Genomic DNA, 18,437 nt, shown 5'->3' with positions numbered 1-18,437 from the left:
CCGTGGGTCTTCATCCTCGTTCTTCACGCAGTGTTATTCCTTTGTTTAGTTGTCAACCAACGAGCCAGCAGCTTAGTCCTATTAGGTATGTTTAAAGTTAGCCGTCTCGAGCCGCCTCCGTGGCGCAATCGGCTAGCGCGTTCGGCTGTTAACCGAAAGGTTGGAGGTTCGAGCCCTCCCGGGGGCGAAGAGGAGTCTGCCGTGATATCTTTTTTTTTGTGTTTTTCCCACCCTTTTTTCCGTAAACATGTTTCATGAATTCCTTTCTTGGTATCACCGTCCAGGTGAGTATCCAAGCAGCTCGTCCGGTCACCGTGTGTCTTCATCCTCGTTCTTCACGCAGTGTTATTCCTTTGTTTAGTTGTCAACCAACGAGCCAGCAGCTTAGTCCTATTAGGTATGTTTAAAGTTTGCCGTCTCGTGCCGCCTCCGTGGCGCAATCGGCTAGCGCGTTCGGCTGTTAACCGAAAGGTTGGAGGTTCGAGCCCTCCCGGGGGCGAAGAGGAGTCTGCCGAGATTTGTTTTTTTCCTGTTCTTCCCACCCTTTTTTCCATAAACATGTTTCATGAATTCCTTTCTCGGTATCACCGTCCAGGTGAATATCCAAGCAGCTCGTCCAGTCACCGTGGGTCTTCATCCTCGTTCTTCACGCAGTGTTATTCCTTTGTTTAGTTGTCAACCAACGAGCCAGCAGCTTAGTCCTATTAGGTATGTTTAAAGTTAGCCGTCTCGTGCCGCCTCCGTGGCGCAATCGGCTAGCGCGTTCGGCAGTTAACCGAAAGGTTGGAGGTTCGAGCCCTCCCGGGGGCGAAGAGGAGTCTGCCAAGATTTCTTTTTTTCGTGTTCTTCCCACCCTTTTTTCCATAAACATGTTTCATGAATTCCTTTCTCGGTATCACCTTCCAGGTGAATATCCAAGCAGCTCGTCCGGTCACCGTGGGTCTTCATCCTCGTTCTTCACGCAGTGTTATTCCTTTGTTTAGTTGTCAACCAACGAGCCAGCAGCTTAGTCCTATTAGGTATGTTTAAAGTTAGCCGTCTCGTGCCGCCTCCGTGGCGCAATCGGCTAGCGCGTTCGGCTGTTAACCGAAAGGTTGGAGGTTCGATCCCTCCCGGGGGCAAAGAGGAGTCTGCCATGATATCTTTTTTTTGTGTTTTTCACACCCTTTTTTCCATAAACATGTTTCATGAATTCCTTTCTCGGTATCACCGTCCAGGTGAGTATCCAAGCAGCTCGTCCGGTCACCGTGTGTCTTCATCCTCGTTCTTCACGCAGTGTTATTCCTTTGTTTAGTTGTCAACCAACGAGCCAGCAGCTTAGTCCTATTAGGTATGTTTAAAGTTACCGTCTCGTGCCGCCTCCATGGCGCAATCGGCTAGCGCGTTCGGCTGTTAACCGAAAGGTTGGAGGTTCGAGCCCTCCCGGGGGCGAAGAGGAGTCTGCCAAGATTTGTTTTTTTCGTGTTCTTCCCACCCTTTTTTCCATAAACATGTTTCATGAATTCCTTTCTCGGTATCACCGTCCAGGTGAATATCCAAGCAGCTCGTCCAGTCACCGTGGGTCTTCATCCTCGTTCTTCACGCAGTGTTATTCCTTTGTTTAGTTGTCAACCAACGAGCCAGCAGCTTAGTCCTATTAGGTATGTTTAAAGTTAGCCGTCTCGTGCCGCCTCCGTGGCGCAATCGGCTAGCGCGTTCGGCTGTTAACCGAAAGGTTGGAGGTTCGAGCCCTCCCGGGGGCGAAGAGGAGTCTGCCATGATATCTTTTTTTTGTGTTTTTCCCACCCTTTTTTCCATAAACATGTTTCATGAATTCCTTTCTCGGTATCACCGTCCAGGTGAGTATCCAAGCAGCTCGTCCGGTCACCGTGTGTCTTAATCCTCGTTCTTCACGCAGTGTTATTCCTTTGTTTAGTTGTCAACCAACGAGCCAGCAGCTTAGTCCTATTAGGTATGTTTAAAGTTACCGTCTCGTGCCGCCTCCGTGGCGCAATCGGCTAGCGCGTTCGGCTGTTAACCGAAAGGTTGGAGGTTCGAGCCCTCCCGGGGGCGAAGAGGAGTCTGCCAAGATTTGTTTTTTTCGTGTTCTTCCCACCCTTTTTTCCATAAACATGTTTCATGAATTCCTTTCTCGGTATCACCGTCCAGGTGAGTATCCAAGCAGCTCGTCCAGTCACCGTGGGTCTTCATCCTCGTTCTTCACGCAGTGTTATTCCTTTGTTTAGTTGTCAACCAACGAGCCCGCAGCTTAGTCCTATTAGGTATGTTTAAAGTTAGCCGTCTCGTGCCGCCTCCGTGGCGCAATCGGCTAGCGCGTTCGGCTGTTAACCGAAAGGTTGGAGGTTCGAGCCCTCCCGGGGGCGAAGAGGAGTCTGCCAAGATTTGTTTTTTTCGTGTTCTTCCCACCCTTTTTTCCATAAACATGTTTCATGAATTCCTTTCTCGGTATCACCGTCCAGGTGAGTATCCAAGCAGCTCGTCCGGTCACCGTGTGTCTTCATCCTCGTTCTTGACGCAGTGTTATTCCTTTGTTTAGTTGTCAACCAACGAGCCAGCAGCTTAGTCCTATTAGGTATGTTTAAAGTTAGCCGTCTCGTGCCGCCTCCGTGGCGCAATCGGCTAGCGCGTTCGGCTGTTAACCGAAAGGTTGGAGGTTCGAGCCCTCCCGGGGGCGAAGAGGAGTCTGCCATGATATCTTTTTTTTTGTGTTTTTCCCACCCTTTTTTCCATAAACAAGTTTCATGAATTCCTTTCTCGGTATCACCGTCCAGGTGAGTATCCAAGCAGCTCGTCCGGTCACCGTGTGTCTTCATCCTCGTTCTTCACGCAGTGTTATTCCTTTGTTTAGTTGTCAACCAACGAGCCAGCAGCTTAGTCCTATTAGGTATGTTTAAAGTTAGCCGTCTCGTGCCGCCTCCGTGGCGCAATCGGCTAGCGCGTTCGGCTGTTAACCGAAAGGTTGGAGGTTCGAGCCCTCCCGGGGGCGAAGAGGAGTCTGCCAAGATTTCTTTTTTTCGTGTTCTTCCCACCCTTTTTTCCATAAACATGTTTCATGAATTCCTTTCTCGGTATCACCTTCCAGGTGAATATCCAAGCAGCTCGTCCGGTCACCGTGGGTCTTCATCCTCGTTCTTCACGCAGTGTTATTCCTTTGTTTAGTTGTCAACCAACGAGCCAGCAGCTTAGTCCTATTAGGTATGTTTAAAGTTAGCCGTCTCGTGCCGCCTCCGTGGCGCAATCGGCTAGCGCGTTCGGCTGTTAACCGAAAGGTTGGAGGTTCGAGCCCTCCCGGGGGCGAAGAGGAGTCTGCCATGATATCTTTTTTTTTGTGTTTTTCACACCCTTTTTTCCATAAACATGTTTCATGAATTCCTTTCTCGGTATCACCGTCCAGGTGAGTATCCAAGCAGCTCGTCCGGTCACCGTGTGTCTTCATCCTCGTTCTTCACGCAGTGTTATTCCTTTGTTTAGTTGTCAACCAACGAGCCAGCAGCTTAGTCCTATTAGGTATGTTTAAAGTTACCGTCTCGTGCCGCCTCCATGGCGCAATCGGCTAGCGCGTTCGGCTGTTAACCGAAAGGTTGGAGGTTCGAGCCCTCCCGGGGGCGAAGAGGGGTCTGCCAAGATTTGTTTTTTTCGTGTTCTTCCCACCCTTTTTTCCATAAACATGTTTCATGAATTCCTTTCTCGGTATCACCGTCCAGGTGAATATCCAAGCAGCTCGTCCAGTCACCGTGGGTCTTCATCCTCGTTCTTCACGCAGTGTTATTCCTTTGTTTAGTTGTCAACCAACGAGCCAGCAGCTTAGTCCTATTAGGTATGTTTAAAGTTAGCCGTCTCGAGCCGCCTCCGTGGCGCAATCGGCTAGCGCGTTCGGCTGTTAACCGAAAGGTTGGAGGTTCGAGCCCTCCCGGGGGCGAAGAGGAGTCTGCCGTGATATCTTTTTTTTTGTGTTTTTCCCACCCTTTTTTCCGTAAACATGTTTCATGAATTCCTTTCTTGGTATCACCGTCCAGGTGAGTATCCAAGCAGCTCGTCCGGTCACCGTGTGTCTTCATCCTCGTTCTTCACGCAGTGTTATTCCTTTGTTTAGTTGTCAACCAACGAGCCAGCAGCTTAGTCCTATTAGGTATGTTTAAAGTTTGCCGTCTCGTGCCGCCTCCGTGGCGCAATCGGCTAGCGCGTTCGGCTGTTAACCGAAAGGTTGGAGGTTCGAGCCCTCCCGGGGGCGAAGAGGAGTCTGCCGAGATTTGTTTTTTTCCTGTTCTTCCCACCCTTTTTTCCATAAACATGTTTCATGAATTCCTTTCTCGGTATCACCGTCCAGGTGAATATCCAAGCAGCTCGTCCAGTCACCGTGGGTCTTCATCCTCGTTCTTCACGCAGTGTTATTCCTTTGTTTAGTTGTCAACCAACGAGCCAGCAGCTTAGTCCTATTAGGTATGTTTAAAGTTAGCCGTCTCGTGCCGCCTCCGTGGCGCAATCGGCTAGCGCGTTCGGCAGTTAACCGAAAGGTTGGAGGTTCGAGCCCTCCCGGGGGCGAAGAGGAGTCTGCCAAGATTTCTTTTTTTCGTGTTCTTCCCACCCTTTTTTCCATAAACATGTTTCATGAATTCCTTTCTCGGTATCACCTTCCAGGTGAATATCCAAGCAGCTCGTCCGGTCACCGTGGGTCTTCATCCTCGTTCTTCACGCAGTGTTATTCCTTTGTTTAGTTGTCAACCAACGAGCCAGCAGCTTAGTCCTATTAGGTATGTTTAAAGTTAGCCGTCTCGTGCCGCCTCCGTGGCGCAATCGGCTAGCGCGTTCGGCTGTTAACCGAAAGGTTGGAGGTTCGATCCCTCCCGGGGGCAAAGAGGAGTCTGCCATGATATCTTTTTTTTGTGTTTTTCACACCCTTTTTTCCATAAACATGTTTCATGAATTCCTTTCTCGGTATCACCGTCCAGGTGAGTATCCAAGCAGCTCGTCCGGTCACCGTGTGTCTTCATCCTCGTTCTTCACGCAGTGTTATTCCTTTGTTTAGTTGTCAACCAACGAGCCAGCAGCTTAGTCCTATTAGGTATGTTTAAAGTTACCGTCTCGTGCCGCCTCCATGGCGCAATCGGCTAGCGCGTTCGGCTGTTAACCGAAAGGTTGGAGGTTCGAGCCCTCCCGGGGGCGAAGAGGAGTCTGCCAAGATTTGTTTTTTTCGTGTTCTTCCCACCCTTTTTTCCATAAACATGTTTCATGAATTCCTTTCTCGGTATCACCGTCCAGGTGAATATCCAAGCAGCTCGTCCAGTCACCGTGGGTCTTCATCCTCGTTCTTCACGCAGTGTTATTCCTTTGTTTAGTTGTCAACCAACGAGCCAGCAGCTTAGTCCTATTAGGTATGTTTAAAGTTAGCCGTCTCGTGCCGCCTCCGTGGCGCAATCGGCTAGCGCGTTCGGCTGTTAACCGAAAGGTTGGAGGTTCGAGCCCTCCCGGGGGCGAAGAGGAGTCTGCCATGATATCTTTTTTTTGTGTTTTTCCCACCCTTTTTTCCATAAACATGTTTCATGAATTCCTTTCTCGGTATCACCGTCCAGGTGAGTATCCAAGCAGCTCGTCCGGTCACCGTGTGTCTTAATCCTCGTTCTTCACGCAGTGTTATTCCTTTGTTTAGTTGTCAACCAACGAGCCAGCAGCTTAGTCCTATTAGGTATGTTTAAAGTTACCGTCTCGTGCCGCCTCCGTGGCGCAATCGGCTAGCGCGTTCGGCTGTTAACCGAAAGGTTGGAGGTTCGAGCCCTCCCGGGGGCGAAGAGGAGTCTGCCAAGATTTGTTTTTTTCGTGTTCTTCCCACCCTTTTTTCCATAAACATGTTTCATGAATTCCTTTCTCGGTATCACCGTCCAGGTGAGTATCCAAGCAGCTCGTCCAGTCACCGTGGGTCTTCATCCTCGTTCTTCACGCAGTGTTATTCCTTTGTTTAGTTGTCAACCAACGAGCCCGCAGCTTAGTCCTATTAGGTATGTTTAAAGTTAGCCGTCTCGTGCCGCCTCCGTGGCGCAATCGGCTAGCGCGTTCGGCTGTTAACCGAAAGGTTGGAGGTTCGAGCCCTCCCGGGGGCGAAGAGGAGTCTGCCAAGATTTGTTTTTTTCGTGTTCTTCCCACCCTTTTTTCCATAAACATGTTTCATGAATTCCTTTCTCGGTATCACCGTCCAGGTGAGTATCCAAGCAGCTCGTCCGGTCACCGTGTGTCTTCATCCTCGTTCTTGACGCAGTGTTATTCCTTTGTTTAGTTGTCAACCAACGAGCCAGCAGCTTAGTCCTATTAGGTATGTTTAAAGTTAGCCGTCTCGTGCCGCCTCCGTGGCGCAATCGGCTAGCGCGTTCGGCTGTTAACCGAAAGGTTGGAGGTTCGAGCCCTCCCGGGGGCGAAGAGGAGTCTGCCATGATATCTTTTTTTTTGTGTTTTTCCCACCCTTTTTTCCATAAACAAGTTTCATGAATTCCTTTCTCGGTATCACCGTCCAGGTGAGTATCCAAGCAGCTCGTCCGGTCACCGTGTGTCTTCATCCTCGTTCTTCACGCAGTGTTATTCCTTTGTTTAGTTGTCAACCAACGAGCCAGCAGCTTAGTCCTATTAGGTATGTTTAATGTTACCGTCTCGTGCCGCCTCCGTGGCGCAATCGGCTAGCGCGTTCGGCTGTTAACCGAAAGGTTGGAGGTTCGAGCCCTCCCGAGGGCGAAGAGGAGTCTGCCAAGATTTGTTTTTTTCGTGTTCTTCCCACCCTTTTTTCCATAAACATATTTCATGAATTCCTTTCTCGGTATCACCGTCCAGGTGAACATCCAAGCAGCTCGTCCAGTCACCGTGGGTCTTCATCCTCGTTCTTCACGCAGTGTTATTCCTTTGTTTAGTTGTCAACCAACGAGCCAGAAGCTTAGTCCTATTAGGTATGTTTAAAGTTAGCCGTCTCGTGCCGCCTCCGTGGCGCAATCGGCTAGCGCGTTCGGCTGTTAACCGAAAGGTTGGAGGTTCGAGCCCTCCCGGGGGCGAAGAGGAGTCTGCCATGATATCTTTTTTTTGTGTTTTTCCCACCCTTTTTTCCATAAACATGTTTCATGAATTCCTTTCTCGGTATCACCGTCCAGGTGAGTATCCAAGCAGCTCGTCCGGTCACCGTGTGTCTTCATCCTCGTTCTTAACGCAGTGTTATTCCTTTGTTTAGTTGTCAACCAACGAGCCAGCAGCTTAGTCCTATTAGGTATGTTTAAAGTTAGCCGTCTCGTGCCGCCTCCGTGGCGCAATCGGCTAGCGCGTTCGGCTGTTAACCGAAAGGTTGGAGGTTCGAGCCCTCCCGGGGGCGAAGAGGAGTCTGCCAAGATTTCTTTTTTTCGTGTTCTTCCCACCCTTTTTTCCATAAACATGTTTCATGAATTCCTTTCTCGGTATCACCTTCCAGGTGAATATCCAAGCAGCTCGTCCGGTCACCGTGGGTCTTCATCCTCGTTCTTCACGCAGTGTTATTCCTTTGTTTAGTTGTCAACCAACGAGCCAGCAGCTTAGTCCTATTAGGTATGTTTAAAGTCAGCCGTCTCGTGCCGCCTCCGTGGCGCAATCGATTCCACTTCCGGCCACCGAGGTGAGCGGACGTGTGAACATGAGCTCTCCTAGAGCGGATACAGCATCCCGTCAGGGTTGCGGAAACAGGAATGCTGTTAACGAAGACCAGGATTATCAAGTCATGCTGCCAAGTATCCCATCAGGTCGTTCGGTAAATAATACTGTGTTTTTGCACGCAGACCTCAGGGCCCGGCCTTATCGTGTAGAAGATTTCCGGGACACTTTGATTCATCTGAAGCTGCTCCCAGATGTGCTCGCGCTGGGGGCGTATCAGATGAATCACGTTTGGGCGATAACGTTCAGCAGCGCAGACGCAACAAGGAAAATGGTGCAAGCCAAGGAAGTCACCGTGAAAGGACACCGCTGCGTCGTTGTCGACCCCAGCAACCAGGATGTGCGGTTTAAGTTGCATTGGCTGCTGTACAACGTCCCGGACGACGACGTGCGTGTTGCCCTTGCCGCGTACGGCAAGGTTGTCAGCGTGACGAGGGACCGCTGGCGTGTTCACGGCGTCGTCGATAAAGGTTCGACGACTCGCTGGGTGACGCTTCAGCTCAAGCCAGGTGTCAAGGCCGACGACCTACCGCATCAGCTTCGCGTCGCCGGTGACCAAGCCCTGCTTGTGGTGCCTGGACGGGCGCCCATGTGTTTGCGTTGCCACTGCTCCGGTCACGTACGACGTGAGTGCCGTGTACCGCGCTGTGGTGTTTGTCGTCGGCTTGGCCACGACGATACCCAGTGCGTGAAAACGTACGCGAATGTGGCAGGGCCCGTCACGAACGAGGAAGACTCCGAACTCGTCATGGACGAGGCGGAGGCGGAAGCTGCTGCGGGAGGTGGAGGGGAAACGCCGCCCACCGAACCACCTGTAACACAGGTGGACCCCGCAACGAAGGAACCGGCCCTACAATGCAGTCCTGGTGCTGACGGCGTCACCGGAGAGAAAATCAATGACGGCGACCCAATGGACGAGTCGGGGACGCTGAAAATCAACTCACGCGGCGAAAGTGACAACGACGAAGACAAGTTGGAAGCAGTGGTTAAAAGACCGCGCAAGGAGGACAGCAGCAGCGGTGAGAAGCCTTCGGCTACCACGTCTGCGGAACCGGCAAGGGAAACGTTCGCGCGACGATCTTCCTTCAAGCCGAAACCCAACGTCACAAAGGACCGTGCGGCGGCGGCAACGCCCCCACATTAGCGGGCAACGGCTACGAGTGTTGTGTGTTGAGGCGCTGAACCATTCGACGCGGAAAGGCGAGCCCCGAACATGAAGTGCAACAAATTGGTAAGGTCAAGCATGACTGCAAATATTACTACGGTCATTACGCTAAGTGTTCTTGGGGAAAATGTGTCTAGTACCGGTACACATTATTGGTTGATAAAGTGTTTTGTGCGCCCCTAACCTACTGTCCATGGCCGATAAAAGTCATGCATTGTGTGTGGGCACGCTAAATGTTCGCGGGTTGTCGGCCAGGCGCAGGCAGTACCAGCTTAGTCGACTGCTTCTCGACGAAGGTTTAGATTTGGTGGCCGTTCAGGAGACCAAAGTCGAGAAAGACGAAGTCAGGCAGAGCTTGGAGCAAGTTATAAGCGTGGAAGAGATAAAGGACGCAATCGATGCACTCGCCCCTGGAAAATCGCCCGGACCAGACGGTTTGGGGGCGGGATTTTATAAGGCCTTCAAGCACATGATAGCTCCAATCTTGCACGCCGTTATTGAGGAGTCGTATTCATTAAAGCGTGTGCCCCGGTCTTTCACAACAGCCAATATGGTTTTGATTCCAAAAACGGATGACCCAGAAAAACTCATATCGGTGGGGTGTTATCGTCCGATAAGCCTCACCAATGTAGATTACAAGATCTATATGAAGGTACTAGCAAAAAGAATGCAAACAATCATAAGAGAAGTAGTTGGCCCCCACCAGACGTGCGGTATTAAAGGACGGAATATTGCGACGAATGTGCACGTTGCGCGGAGTGTGCTAGAATGCTGCGACGCGTTTGAGAGCCGAGTAGCTATGATGCAGATAGATTTAGCTAAGGCATTCGACAGGGTATCGCATGAAATATTATTTGATGTGTTAAAGCACGTGAATGTCGGAAGTGTTATTCTAGAAGGGGTAAAAATGGTGTATAACGAATGTACTACCCGCATTGTTATAAATAGGAATCTTACGGAAAGCATACCTGTTCGATCGTCCGTAAGGCAGGGCTGCCCGTTAAGTCCGTTATTATTTGCAATTTATTTGGAGCCTTTCTGTTTAAGTGTCATTAACGATGAAAGTGTAAGGGGCTTTCAACTACATACCAAGGAAGTTAAAATTCTTGCATACGCAGACGACATAGCGGTGTTTTGCACAGACAGTGAAAGTGTATTGAAGGTTGAGGAAAACGTCAGAAAGTACTGCACGCAGACTGGGAGTGCAATAAATTGGGAGAAGAGCGCTGGTTTCTGGCACGGTTGCTGGCAGAGCCTGCCCGAGTACTTTGCAAACATGCGGTGGACAACGCTGCCGACGGCGTACTTGGGAGTGCCACTGGAATGTTACAAAGAAAGTACGGAATATTGGGCAGGGGAAACGAAAAAAATGAACGAGAAGGTGCAGGCGTGGCAGGGACGAGATTTTTCCATGTTTGCGCGTGCGTTTGTTTGCAATGTGTTTTTAGTTGCTAAAGTTTGGTATGTGTTACAAGTGCTATTCATGTCTCGCGTCAGTGTTCAAAAAATACACAGAGTGTTCGCAACGTTTATTTGGGGATCTAGTTGGGAGCGAACGAGCCGAACCAACTTATTTCGATCTGTGCGGTGCGGAGGGCTTGGCCTTGCCCACCTATTTATTAGGCAACTCGTTTCACGCTTTATTTTCTTGCGTGATCAAAGTGACCCTTTCCTGCGTACTGTTATACAGGTGCGTCTTCAAAGCCACCTGCCTGAATTCATTGTATCATCTACTCAGTGCATGGGATGGTCCGTAACAGGGTACTTGCGTGAAGTTATTTCGTCGTATCGTTTTTTAATAGTTCGATTTTCGAGAGAGTATCTGACCACAATTACAAGAAAAAAGTTGTACAGTGATTTGGTGGACACATTGTTGCCTGTTCCCCTTTACCGTGCAAACTACATTGGCAAGGAAGGCCAGGATGTGTTGAAACGGGTGAAAAAAATGCCAGTTAAACCATCAGTTAAGACTTTCTTTTTCAAGCTGCATACAAACACATTGTCAGTTAAAACGTGGTTGCATGAAAAGGGCCTTTTTGTTCCATGGAGCACGGACTGTCGCCTTTGCAAAACACCAGAAACCGTGGAACATGTATTCATTGATTGTTGGGACGCCGTGTTTCACTGGGATGTCTTGAAGAGAACCCTAAAGAAAGAATTGCCTATCAGTGCACACGGTATCCGCTACTTACCGGTTGATAATACAGAAATTCCAGTCGACCTGATAATGCTATTGAGCCTCCACGCAATGTGGAAAACGAGAACAGCGGTAGATAATGCAGATTTGCATGCACGCCCGGTACGGCAAAACTTCATTGAAAGTGTGTGTTATATACGTGATGTTTTTCAAGCCCAAAACGACCCCCCTGAGTGGACAAAAGTTCTGGATGAATTGGCGTGCCTAAAACAATTCTAGGCACTACATTCCGGCCAGTGTGTGGCTGCTGTGTTTGGTGTGTCTGATGTGTATTTCTATTTTGTTCTGGAGAGTGAACAGGCAATAAAGAAAAAAAAAAAAAAAAGCCTCCGTGGCGCAATCGGCTAGCGCGTTCGGCTGTTAACCGAAAGGTTGGAGGTTCGAGCCCTCCCGGGGGCGAAGAGGTGTCTGCCATGATATCTTTTTTTTTGTGTTTTTCCCACCCTTTTTTCCATAAACATGTTTCATGAATTCCTTTCTCGGTATCACCGTCCAGGTGAGTATCCAAGCAGCTCGTCCGGTCACCGTGTGTCTTCATCCTCGTTCTTCACGCAGTGTTATTCCTTTGTTTAGTTGTCAACCAACGAGCCAGCAGCTTAGTCCTATTAGGTATGTTTAAAGTTACCGTCTCGTGCCGCCTCCGTGGCGCAATCGGCTAGCGCGTTCGGCTGTTAACCGAAAGGTTGGAGGTTCGAGCCCTCCCGGGGGCGAAGAGGAGTCTGCCATGATATTTTTTTTTTGTGTTTTTCCCACCCTTTTTTCCATAAACATGTTTCATGAATTCCTTTCTCGGTATCACCGTCCAGGTGAGTATCCAAGCAGCTCGTCCGGTCACCGTGTGTCTTCATCCTCGTTCTTGACGCAGTGTTATTCCTTTGTTTAGTTGTCAACCAACGAGCCAGCAGCTTAGTCCTATTAGGTATGTTTAAAGTTAGCCGTCTCGTGCCGCCTCCGTGGCGCAATCGGCTAGCGCGTTCGGCTGTTAACCGAAAGGTTGGAGGTTCGAGCCCTCCCGAGGGCGAAGAGGAGTCTGCCAAGATTTGTTTTTTTCGTGTTCTTCCCACCCTTTTTTCCATAAACATATTTCATGAATTCCTTTCTCGGTATCACCGTCCAGGTGAATATCCAAGCAGCTCGTCCAGTCACCGTGGGTCTTCATCCTCGTTCTTCACGCAGTGTTATTCCTTTGTTTAGTTGTCAACCAACGAGCCAGAAGCTTAGTCCTATTAGGTATGTTTAAAGTTAGCCGTCTCGTGCCGCCTCCGTGGCGCAATCGGCTAGCGCGTTCGGCTGTTAACCGAAAGGTTGGAGGTTCGAGCCCTCCCGGGGGCGAAGAGGAGTCTGCTATGATATCTTTTTTTTGTGTTTTTCCCACCCTTTTTTCCATAAACATGTTTCATGAATTCCTTTCTCGGTATCACCGTCCAGGTGAGTATCCATGCAGCTCGTCCGGTCACCGTGTGTCTTCATCCTCGTTCTTGACGCAGTGTTATTCCTTTGTTTAGTTGTCAACCAACGAGCCAGCAGCTTAGTCCTATTAGGTATGTTTAAAGTTAGCCGTCTCGTGCCGCCTCCGTGGCGCAATCGGCTAGCGCGTTCGGCTGTTAACCGAAAGGTTGGAGGATCGAGCCCTCCCGGGGGCGAAGAGGAGTCTGCCAAGATTTCTTTTTTTCGTGTTCTTCGCACCCTTTTTTTCATAAACATGTTTCATGAATTCCTTTCTTGGTATCACCTTCCAGGTGAATATCCAAGCGGCTCGTCCGGTCAGCGTGGGTCTTCATCCTCGTTCTTCACGCAGTGTTATTCCTTTGTTTAGTTGTCAACCAACGAGCCAGCAGCTTAGTCCTATTAGGTATGTTTAAAGTTAGCCGTCTCGTGCCGCCTCCGTGGCGCAATCGGCTAGCGCGTTCGGCTGTTAACCGAAAGGTTGGAGGTTCGAGCCCTCCCGGGGGCGAAGAGGAGTCTGCCATGATATCTTTTTTTGTGTTTTTCCCACCCTTTTTTCCATAAACATGTTTCATGAATTCCTTTCTCGGTATCACCGTCCAGGTGAGTATCCAAGCAGCTCGTCCGGTCACCGTGTGTCTTCATCCTCGTTCTTCACGCAGTGTTATTCCTTTGTTTAGTTGTCAACCAACGAGACAGCAGCTTAGTCCTATTAGGTATGTTTAAAGTTAGCCGTCTCGTGCCGCCTCCGTGGCGCAATCGGCTAGCGCGTTCGGCTGTTAACCGAAAGGTTGGAGGTTCGAGCCCTCCCGGGGGCGAAGAGGTGTCTGCCATGATATCTTTTTTTTTGTGTTTTTCCCACCCTTTTTTCCATAAACATGTTTCATGAATTCCTTTCTCGGTATCACCGTCCAGGTGAGTATCCAAGCAGCTCGTCCGGTCACCGTGTGTCTTCATCCTCGTTCTTCACGCAGTGTTATTCCTTTGTTTAGTTGTCAACCAACGAGCCAGCAGCTTAGTCCTATTAGGTATGTTTAAAGTTACCGTCTCGTGCCGCCTCCGTGGCGCAATCGGCTAGCGCGTTCGGCTGTTAACCGAAAGGTTGGAGGTTCGAGCCCTCCCGGGGGCGAAGAGGAGTCTGCCATGATATTTTTTTTTTGTGTTTTTCCCACCCTTTTTTCCATAAACATGTTTCATGAATTCCTTTCTCGGTATCACCGTCCAGGTGAGTATCCAAGCAGCTCGTCCGGTCACCGTGTGTCTTCATCCTCGTTCTTGACGCAGTGTTATTCCTTTGTTTAGTTGTCAACCAACGAGCCAGCAGCTTAGTCCTATTAGGTATGTTTAAAGTTAGCCGTCTCGTGCCGCCTCCGTGGCGCAATCGGCTAGCGCGTTCGGCTGTTAACCGAAAGGTTGGAGGTTCGAGCCCTCCCGAGGGCGAAGAGGAGTCTGCCAAGATTTGTTTTTTTCGTGTTCTTCCCACCCTTTTTTCCATAAACATATTTCATGAATTCCTTTCTCGGTATCACCGTCCAGGTGAATATCCAAGCAGCTCGTCCAGTCACCGTGGGTCTTCATCCTCGTTCTTCACGCAGTGTTATTCCTTTGTTTAGTTGTCAACCAACGAGCCAGAAGCTTAGTCCTATTAGGTATGTTTAAAGTTAGCCGTCTCGTGCCGCCTCCGTGGCGCAATCGGCTAGCGCGTTCGGCTGTTAACCGAAAGGTTGGAGGTTCGAGCCCTCCCGGGGGCGAAGAGGAGTCTGCTATGATATCTTTTTTTTGTGTTTTTCCCACCCTTTTTTCCATAAACATGTTTCATGAATTCCTTTCTCGGTATCACCGTCCAGGTGAGTATCCATGCAGCTCGTCCGGTCACCGTGTGTCTTCATCCTCGTTCTTGACGCAGTGTTATTCCTTTGTTTAGTTGTCAACCAACGAGCCAGCAGCTTAGTCCTATTAGGTATGTTTAAAGTTAGCCGTCTCGTGCCGCCTCCGTGGCGCAATCGGCTAGCGCGTTCGGCTGTTAACCGAAAGGTTGGAGGATCGAGCCCTCCCGGGGGCGAAGAGGAGTCTGCCAAGATTTCTTTTTTTCGTGTTCTTCGCACCCTTTTTTTCATAAACATGTTTCATGAATTCCTTTCTCGGTATCACCTTCCAGGTGAATATCCAAGCGGCTCGTCCGGTCAGCGTGGGTCTTCATCCTCGTTCTTCACGCAGTGTTATTCCTTTGTTTAGTTGTCAACCAACGAGCCAGCAGCTTAGTCCTATTAGGTATGTTTAAAGTTAGCCGTCTCGTGCCGCCTCCGTGGCGCAATCGGCTAGCGCGTTCGGCTGTTAACCGAAAGGTTGGAGGTTCGAGCCCTCCCGGGGGCGAAGAGGAGTCTGCCATGATATCTTTTTTTGTGTTTTTCCCACCCTTTTTTCCATAAACATGTTTCATGAATTCCTTTCTCGGTATCACCGTCCAGGTGAGTATCCAAGCAGCTCGTCCGGTCACCGTGTGTCTTCATCCTCGTTCTTCACGCAGTGTTATTCCTTTGTTTAGTTGTCAACCAACGAGACAGCAGCTTAGTCCTATTAGGTATGTTTAAAGTTAGCCGTCTCGTGCCGCCTCCGTGGCGCAATCGGCTAGCGCGTTCGGCTGTTAACCGAAAGGTTGGAGGTTCGAGCCCTCCCGGGGGCGAAGAGGAGTCTGCCAAGATTTCTTTTTTTTGTGTTCTTCCCACCCTTTTTTCCATAAACATGTTTCATGAATTCCTTTCTCGGTATCACCTTCCAGGTGAATATCCAAGCAGCTCGTCCGGTCACCGTGTGTCTTCATCCTCGTTCTTCACGCAGTGTTATTCCTTTGTTTAGTTGTCAACCAACGAGCCAGCAGCTTAGTCCTATTAGGTATGTTTAAAGTTACCGTCTCGTGCCGCCTCCGTGGCGCAATCGGCTAGCGCGTTCGGCTGTTAACCGAAAGGTTGGAGGTTCGAGCCCTCCCGAGGGCGAAGAGGAGTCTGCCAAGATTTGCTTTTTTCGTGTTCTTCCCACCCTTTTTTCCATAAACATATTTCATGAATTCCTTTCTCGGTATCACCGTCCAGGTGAATATCCAAGCAGCTCGTCCAGTCACCGTGGGTCTTCATCCTCGTTCTTCACGCAGTGTTATTCCTTTGTTTAGTTGTCAACCAACGAGCCAGCAGCTTAGTCCTATTAGGTATGTTTAAAGTTACCGTCTCGTGCCGCCTCCGTGGCGCAATCGGCTAGCGCGTTCGGCTGTTAACCGAAAGGTTGGAGGTTCGAGCCCTCCCGGGGGCGAAGAGGAGTCTGCCATGATATTTTTTTTTTTGTGTTTTTCCCACCCTTTTTTCCATAAACATGTTTCATGAATTCCTTTCTCGGTATCACCGTCCAGGTGAGTATCCAAGCAGCTCGTCCGGTCACCGTGTGTCTTCATCCTCGTTCTTGACGCAGTGTTATTCCTTTGTTTAGTTGTCAACCAACGAGCCAGCAGCTTAGTCCTATTAGGTATGTTTAAAGTTAGCCGTCTCGTGCCGCCTCCGTGGCGCAATCGGCTAGCGCGTTCGGCTGTTAACCGAAAGGTTGGAGGTTCGAGCCCTCCCGAGGGCGAAGAGGAGTCTGCCAAGATTTGTTTTTTTCGTGTTCTTCCCACCCTTTTTTCCATAAACATATTTCATGAATTCCTTTCTCGGTATCACCGTCCAGGTGAATATCCAAGCAGCTCGTCCAGTCACCGTGGGTCTTCATCCTCGTTCTTCACGCAGTGTTATTCCTTTGTTTAGTTGTCAACCAACGAGCCAGAAGCTTAGTCCTATTAGGTATGTTTAAAGTTAGCCGTCTCGTGCCGCCTCCGTGGCGCAATCGGCTAGCGCGTTCGGCTGTTAACCGAAAGGTTGGAGGTTCGAGCCCTCCCGGGGGCGAAGAGGAGTCTGCCATGATATCTTTTTTTTGTGTTTTTCCCACCCTTTTTTCCATAAACATGTTTCATGAATTCCTTTCTCGGTATCACCGTCCAGGTGAGTATCCAAGCAGCTCGTCCGGTCACCGTGTGTCTTCATCCTCGTTCTTGACGCAGTGTTATTCCTTTGTTTAGTTGTCAACCAACGAGCCAGCAGCTTAGTCCTATTAGGTATGTTTAAAGTTAGCCGTCTCGTGCCGCCTCCGTTGCGCAATCGGCTAGCGCGTTCGGCTGTTAACCGAAAGGTTGGGGGTTCGAGCCCTCCCGGGGGCGAAGAGGAGTCTGCCAAGATTTCTTTTTTTCGTGTTCTTCCCACCCTCTTTTCCATAAACATGTTTCATGAATTCCTTTCTCGGTATCACCTTCCAGGTGAATATCCAAGCAGCTCGTCCGGTCACCGTGGGTCTTCATCCTCGTTCTTCACGCAGTGTTATTCCTTTGTTTAGTTGTCAACCAACGAGCCAGCAGCTTAGTCCTATTAGGTATGTTTAAAGTTAGCCGTCTCGTGCCTCCTCCGTGGCGCAATCGGCTAGCGCGTTCGGCTGTTAACCGAAAGGTTGGAGGTTCGAGCCCTCCCGGGGGCGAAGAGGAGTCTGCCATGATATCTTTTTTTTGTGTTTTTCCCACCCTTTTTTCCATAAACATGTTTCATGAATTCCTTTCTCGGTATCACCGTCCAGGTAAGTATCCAAGCAGCTCGTCCGGTCACCGTGTGTCTTCATCCTCGTTCTTCACGCAGTGTTATTCCTTTGTTTAGTTGTCAACCAACGAGCCAGCAGCTTAGTCCTATTAGGTATGTTTAAAGTTACCGTCTCGTGCCGCCTCCGTGGCGCAATCGGCTAGCGCGTTCGGCTGTTAACCGAAAGGTTGGAGGTTCGAGCCCTCCCGGGGGCGAAGAGGAGTCTGCCAAGATTTGTTTTTTTCGTGTTCTTCCCACCCTTTTTTCCATAAACATGTTTCATGAATTCCTTTCTCGGTATCACCGTCCAGGTGAATATCCAAGCAGCTCGTCCAGTCACCGTGGGTCTTCATCCTCGTTCTTCACGCAGTGTTATTCCTTTGTTTAGTTGTCAACCAACGAGCCAGCAGCTTAGTCCTATTAGGTATGTTTAAAGTTAGCCGTCTCGTGCCGCCTCCGTGGCGCAATCGGCTGTTAACCGAAAGGTTGGAGGTTCGAGCCCTCCCGGGGGCGAAGAGGAGTCTGCCATGATATCTTTTTTTTTTTGTTTTTCCCACCCTTTTTTCTATAAACATGTTTCATGAATTCCTTTCTCGGTATCACCGTCCAGGTGAGTATCCAAGCAGCTCGTCCGGTCACCGTGTGTCTTCATCCTCGTTCTTGACGCAGTGTTATTCCTTTGTTTAGTTGTCAACCAACGAGCCAGCAGCTTAGTCCTATTAGGTATGTTTAAAGTTAGCCGTCTCGTGCCGCCTCCGTGGCGCAATCGGCTAGCGCGTTCGGCTGTTAACCGAAAGGTTGGAGGTTCGAGCCCTCCCGGTGGCGAAGAGGAGTCTGCCATGATATCTTTTTTTGTGTTTTTCCCACCCTTTTTTCCATAAACATGTTTCATGAATTCCTTTCTCGGTATCACCGTCCAGGTGAGTATCCAAGCAGCTCGTCCGGTCACCGTGTGTCTTCATCCTCGTTCTTCACGCAGTGTTATTCCTTTGTTTAGTTGTCAACCAACGAGCCAGCAGCTTAGTCCTATTAGGTATGTTTAAAGTTACCGTCTCGTGCCGCCTCCGTGGCGCAATCGGCTAGCGCGTTCGGCTGTTAACCGAAAGGTTGGAGGTTCGAGCCCTCCTGGGGGCGAAGAGGAGTCTGCCAAGATTTGTTTTTTTCGTGTTCTTCCCACCCTTTTTTCCATAAACATGTTTTATGAATTCCTTTCTCGGTATCACCGTCCAGGTGAATATCCAAGCAGCTCGTCCAGTCACCGTGGGTCTTCATCCTCGTTCTTCACGCAGTGTTATTCCTTTGTTTAGTTGTCAACCAACGAGCCAGCAGCTTAGTC

General features: G+C 49.7%; 46 non-coding genes across 46 annotated transcripts; all 46 read left to right on the top strand.

Moving 5' to 3' along the window:
• The first annotated feature begins 113 nt into the window (after positions 1-113).
• Trnan-guu (transfer RNA asparagine (anticodon GUU)) lies at positions 114-187 on the top strand. Its single transcript has one exon. It is a non-coding gene; the product is annotated as a tRNA-Asn (tRNA).
• A 238-nt stretch (positions 188-425) lies between these two features.
• Trnan-guu (transfer RNA asparagine (anticodon GUU)) lies at positions 426-499 on the top strand. The gene has a single exon. It is a non-coding gene; the product is annotated as a tRNA-Asn (tRNA).
• A 237-nt stretch (positions 500-736) lies between these two features.
• Positions 737-810, top strand: Trnan-guu (transfer RNA asparagine (anticodon GUU)). The gene has a single exon. It is a non-coding gene; the product is annotated as a tRNA-Asn (tRNA).
• Positions 811-1,047: 237 nt separating this feature from the next.
• On the top strand, positions 1,048-1,121 carry Trnan-guu (transfer RNA asparagine (anticodon GUU)). The gene has a single exon. It is a non-coding gene; the product is annotated as a tRNA-Asn (tRNA).
• Positions 1,122-1,357: 236 nt separating this feature from the next.
• Positions 1,358-1,431, top strand: Trnan-guu (transfer RNA asparagine (anticodon GUU)). The gene has a single exon. It is a non-coding gene; the product is annotated as a tRNA-Asn (tRNA).
• Positions 1,432-1,668: 237 nt separating this feature from the next.
• On the top strand, positions 1,669-1,742 carry Trnan-guu (transfer RNA asparagine (anticodon GUU)). The gene has a single exon. It is a non-coding gene; the product is annotated as a tRNA-Asn (tRNA).
• Positions 1,743-1,978: 236 nt separating this feature from the next.
• Trnan-guu (transfer RNA asparagine (anticodon GUU)) lies at positions 1,979-2,052 on the top strand. Its single transcript has one exon. It is a non-coding gene; the product is annotated as a tRNA-Asn (tRNA).
• A 237-nt stretch (positions 2,053-2,289) lies between these two features.
• Trnan-guu (transfer RNA asparagine (anticodon GUU)) lies at positions 2,290-2,363 on the top strand. The gene has a single exon. It is a non-coding gene; the product is annotated as a tRNA-Asn (tRNA).
• Positions 2,364-2,600: 237 nt separating this feature from the next.
• Trnan-guu (transfer RNA asparagine (anticodon GUU)) lies at positions 2,601-2,674 on the top strand. The gene has a single exon. It is a non-coding gene; the product is annotated as a tRNA-Asn (tRNA).
• Positions 2,675-2,912: 238 nt separating this feature from the next.
• Positions 2,913-2,986, top strand: Trnan-guu (transfer RNA asparagine (anticodon GUU)). The gene has a single exon. It is a non-coding gene; the product is annotated as a tRNA-Asn (tRNA).
• A 237-nt stretch (positions 2,987-3,223) lies between these two features.
• On the top strand, positions 3,224-3,297 carry Trnan-guu (transfer RNA asparagine (anticodon GUU)). Its single transcript has one exon. It is a non-coding gene; the product is annotated as a tRNA-Asn (tRNA).
• Positions 3,298-3,534: 237 nt separating this feature from the next.
• On the top strand, positions 3,535-3,608 carry Trnan-guu (transfer RNA asparagine (anticodon GUU)). Its single transcript has one exon. It is a non-coding gene; the product is annotated as a tRNA-Asn (tRNA).
• A 237-nt stretch (positions 3,609-3,845) lies between these two features.
• Positions 3,846-3,919, top strand: Trnan-guu (transfer RNA asparagine (anticodon GUU)). The gene has a single exon. It is a non-coding gene; the product is annotated as a tRNA-Asn (tRNA).
• Positions 3,920-4,157: 238 nt separating this feature from the next.
• Positions 4,158-4,231, top strand: Trnan-guu (transfer RNA asparagine (anticodon GUU)). Its single transcript has one exon. It is a non-coding gene; the product is annotated as a tRNA-Asn (tRNA).
• Positions 4,232-4,468: 237 nt separating this feature from the next.
• Trnan-guu (transfer RNA asparagine (anticodon GUU)) lies at positions 4,469-4,542 on the top strand. The gene has a single exon. It is a non-coding gene; the product is annotated as a tRNA-Asn (tRNA).
• Positions 4,543-4,779: 237 nt separating this feature from the next.
• On the top strand, positions 4,780-4,853 carry Trnan-guu (transfer RNA asparagine (anticodon GUU)). The gene has a single exon. It is a non-coding gene; the product is annotated as a tRNA-Asn (tRNA).
• Positions 4,854-5,089: 236 nt separating this feature from the next.
• On the top strand, positions 5,090-5,163 carry Trnan-guu (transfer RNA asparagine (anticodon GUU)). Its single transcript has one exon. It is a non-coding gene; the product is annotated as a tRNA-Asn (tRNA).
• Positions 5,164-5,400: 237 nt separating this feature from the next.
• Trnan-guu (transfer RNA asparagine (anticodon GUU)) lies at positions 5,401-5,474 on the top strand. The gene has a single exon. It is a non-coding gene; the product is annotated as a tRNA-Asn (tRNA).
• A 236-nt stretch (positions 5,475-5,710) lies between these two features.
• On the top strand, positions 5,711-5,784 carry Trnan-guu (transfer RNA asparagine (anticodon GUU)). Its single transcript has one exon. It is a non-coding gene; the product is annotated as a tRNA-Asn (tRNA).
• A 237-nt stretch (positions 5,785-6,021) lies between these two features.
• On the top strand, positions 6,022-6,095 carry Trnan-guu (transfer RNA asparagine (anticodon GUU)). Its single transcript has one exon. It is a non-coding gene; the product is annotated as a tRNA-Asn (tRNA).
• Positions 6,096-6,332: 237 nt separating this feature from the next.
• Positions 6,333-6,406, top strand: Trnan-guu (transfer RNA asparagine (anticodon GUU)). The gene has a single exon. It is a non-coding gene; the product is annotated as a tRNA-Asn (tRNA).
• Positions 6,407-6,643: 237 nt separating this feature from the next.
• Trnan-guu (transfer RNA asparagine (anticodon GUU)) lies at positions 6,644-6,717 on the top strand. Its single transcript has one exon. It is a non-coding gene; the product is annotated as a tRNA-Asn (tRNA).
• Positions 6,718-6,954: 237 nt separating this feature from the next.
• Positions 6,955-7,028, top strand: Trnan-guu (transfer RNA asparagine (anticodon GUU)). Its single transcript has one exon. It is a non-coding gene; the product is annotated as a tRNA-Asn (tRNA).
• A 237-nt stretch (positions 7,029-7,265) lies between these two features.
• Positions 7,266-7,339, top strand: Trnan-guu (transfer RNA asparagine (anticodon GUU)). The gene has a single exon. It is a non-coding gene; the product is annotated as a tRNA-Asn (tRNA).
• A 3,998-nt stretch (positions 7,340-11,337) lies between these two features.
• Positions 11,338-11,411, top strand: Trnan-guu (transfer RNA asparagine (anticodon GUU)). Its single transcript has one exon. It is a non-coding gene; the product is annotated as a tRNA-Asn (tRNA).
• Positions 11,412-11,648: 237 nt separating this feature from the next.
• Trnan-guu (transfer RNA asparagine (anticodon GUU)) lies at positions 11,649-11,722 on the top strand. The gene has a single exon. It is a non-coding gene; the product is annotated as a tRNA-Asn (tRNA).
• A 237-nt stretch (positions 11,723-11,959) lies between these two features.
• On the top strand, positions 11,960-12,033 carry Trnan-guu (transfer RNA asparagine (anticodon GUU)). Its single transcript has one exon. It is a non-coding gene; the product is annotated as a tRNA-Asn (tRNA).
• A 237-nt stretch (positions 12,034-12,270) lies between these two features.
• On the top strand, positions 12,271-12,344 carry Trnan-guu (transfer RNA asparagine (anticodon GUU)). The gene has a single exon. It is a non-coding gene; the product is annotated as a tRNA-Asn (tRNA).
• A 237-nt stretch (positions 12,345-12,581) lies between these two features.
• Positions 12,582-12,655, top strand: Trnan-guu (transfer RNA asparagine (anticodon GUU)). Its single transcript has one exon. It is a non-coding gene; the product is annotated as a tRNA-Asn (tRNA).
• A 237-nt stretch (positions 12,656-12,892) lies between these two features.
• On the top strand, positions 12,893-12,966 carry Trnan-guu (transfer RNA asparagine (anticodon GUU)). The gene has a single exon. It is a non-coding gene; the product is annotated as a tRNA-Asn (tRNA).
• Positions 12,967-13,202: 236 nt separating this feature from the next.
• Positions 13,203-13,276, top strand: Trnan-guu (transfer RNA asparagine (anticodon GUU)). The gene has a single exon. It is a non-coding gene; the product is annotated as a tRNA-Asn (tRNA).
• A 237-nt stretch (positions 13,277-13,513) lies between these two features.
• Trnan-guu (transfer RNA asparagine (anticodon GUU)) lies at positions 13,514-13,587 on the top strand. Its single transcript has one exon. It is a non-coding gene; the product is annotated as a tRNA-Asn (tRNA).
• Positions 13,588-13,824: 237 nt separating this feature from the next.
• Trnan-guu (transfer RNA asparagine (anticodon GUU)) lies at positions 13,825-13,898 on the top strand. Its single transcript has one exon. It is a non-coding gene; the product is annotated as a tRNA-Asn (tRNA).
• A 237-nt stretch (positions 13,899-14,135) lies between these two features.
• On the top strand, positions 14,136-14,209 carry Trnan-guu (transfer RNA asparagine (anticodon GUU)). The gene has a single exon. It is a non-coding gene; the product is annotated as a tRNA-Asn (tRNA).
• Positions 14,210-14,446: 237 nt separating this feature from the next.
• Trnan-guu (transfer RNA asparagine (anticodon GUU)) lies at positions 14,447-14,520 on the top strand. Its single transcript has one exon. It is a non-coding gene; the product is annotated as a tRNA-Asn (tRNA).
• Positions 14,521-14,757: 237 nt separating this feature from the next.
• Positions 14,758-14,831, top strand: Trnan-guu (transfer RNA asparagine (anticodon GUU)). The gene has a single exon. It is a non-coding gene; the product is annotated as a tRNA-Asn (tRNA).
• A 236-nt stretch (positions 14,832-15,067) lies between these two features.
• Positions 15,068-15,141, top strand: Trnan-guu (transfer RNA asparagine (anticodon GUU)). The gene has a single exon. It is a non-coding gene; the product is annotated as a tRNA-Asn (tRNA).
• Positions 15,142-15,377: 236 nt separating this feature from the next.
• Trnan-guu (transfer RNA asparagine (anticodon GUU)) lies at positions 15,378-15,451 on the top strand. Its single transcript has one exon. It is a non-coding gene; the product is annotated as a tRNA-Asn (tRNA).
• A 236-nt stretch (positions 15,452-15,687) lies between these two features.
• On the top strand, positions 15,688-15,761 carry Trnan-guu (transfer RNA asparagine (anticodon GUU)). The gene has a single exon. It is a non-coding gene; the product is annotated as a tRNA-Asn (tRNA).
• Positions 15,762-15,999: 238 nt separating this feature from the next.
• Positions 16,000-16,073, top strand: Trnan-guu (transfer RNA asparagine (anticodon GUU)). Its single transcript has one exon. It is a non-coding gene; the product is annotated as a tRNA-Asn (tRNA).
• Positions 16,074-16,310: 237 nt separating this feature from the next.
• Trnan-guu (transfer RNA asparagine (anticodon GUU)) lies at positions 16,311-16,384 on the top strand. Its single transcript has one exon. It is a non-coding gene; the product is annotated as a tRNA-Asn (tRNA).
• A 237-nt stretch (positions 16,385-16,621) lies between these two features.
• On the top strand, positions 16,622-16,695 carry Trnan-guu (transfer RNA asparagine (anticodon GUU)). The gene has a single exon. It is a non-coding gene; the product is annotated as a tRNA-Asn (tRNA).
• Positions 16,696-16,929: 234 nt separating this feature from the next.
• On the top strand, positions 16,930-17,006 carry Trnan-guu (transfer RNA asparagine (anticodon GUU)). Its single transcript has one exon. It is a non-coding gene; the product is annotated as a tRNA-Asn (tRNA).
• Positions 17,007-17,242: 236 nt separating this feature from the next.
• On the top strand, positions 17,243-17,316 carry Trnan-guu (transfer RNA asparagine (anticodon GUU)). The gene has a single exon. It is a non-coding gene; the product is annotated as a tRNA-Asn (tRNA).
• Positions 17,317-17,852: 536 nt separating this feature from the next.
• Positions 17,853-17,926, top strand: Trnan-guu (transfer RNA asparagine (anticodon GUU)). Its single transcript has one exon. It is a non-coding gene; the product is annotated as a tRNA-Asn (tRNA).
• Positions 17,927-18,161: 235 nt separating this feature from the next.
• On the top strand, positions 18,162-18,235 carry Trnan-guu (transfer RNA asparagine (anticodon GUU)). The gene has a single exon. It is a non-coding gene; the product is annotated as a tRNA-Asn (tRNA).
• The last annotated feature ends 202 nt before the right edge of the window (positions 18,236-18,437 follow it).

The sequence above is a fragment of the Haemaphysalis longicornis genome, unplaced genomic scaffold, assembly GCF_048455015.1.
Source record: "Haemaphysalis longicornis isolate Haplotype H1 unplaced genomic scaffold, Haemaphysalis longicornis Haplotype H1 scaffold_2, whole genome shotgun sequence".
Classification (NCBI taxonomy): Eukaryota; Metazoa; Arthropoda; class Arachnida; order Ixodida; family Ixodidae; genus Haemaphysalis; species Haemaphysalis longicornis.
The sequence above is the reverse complement of the archived record's forward strand: the minus strand, read 5'-3'. Positions and strand labels throughout refer to the sequence as shown.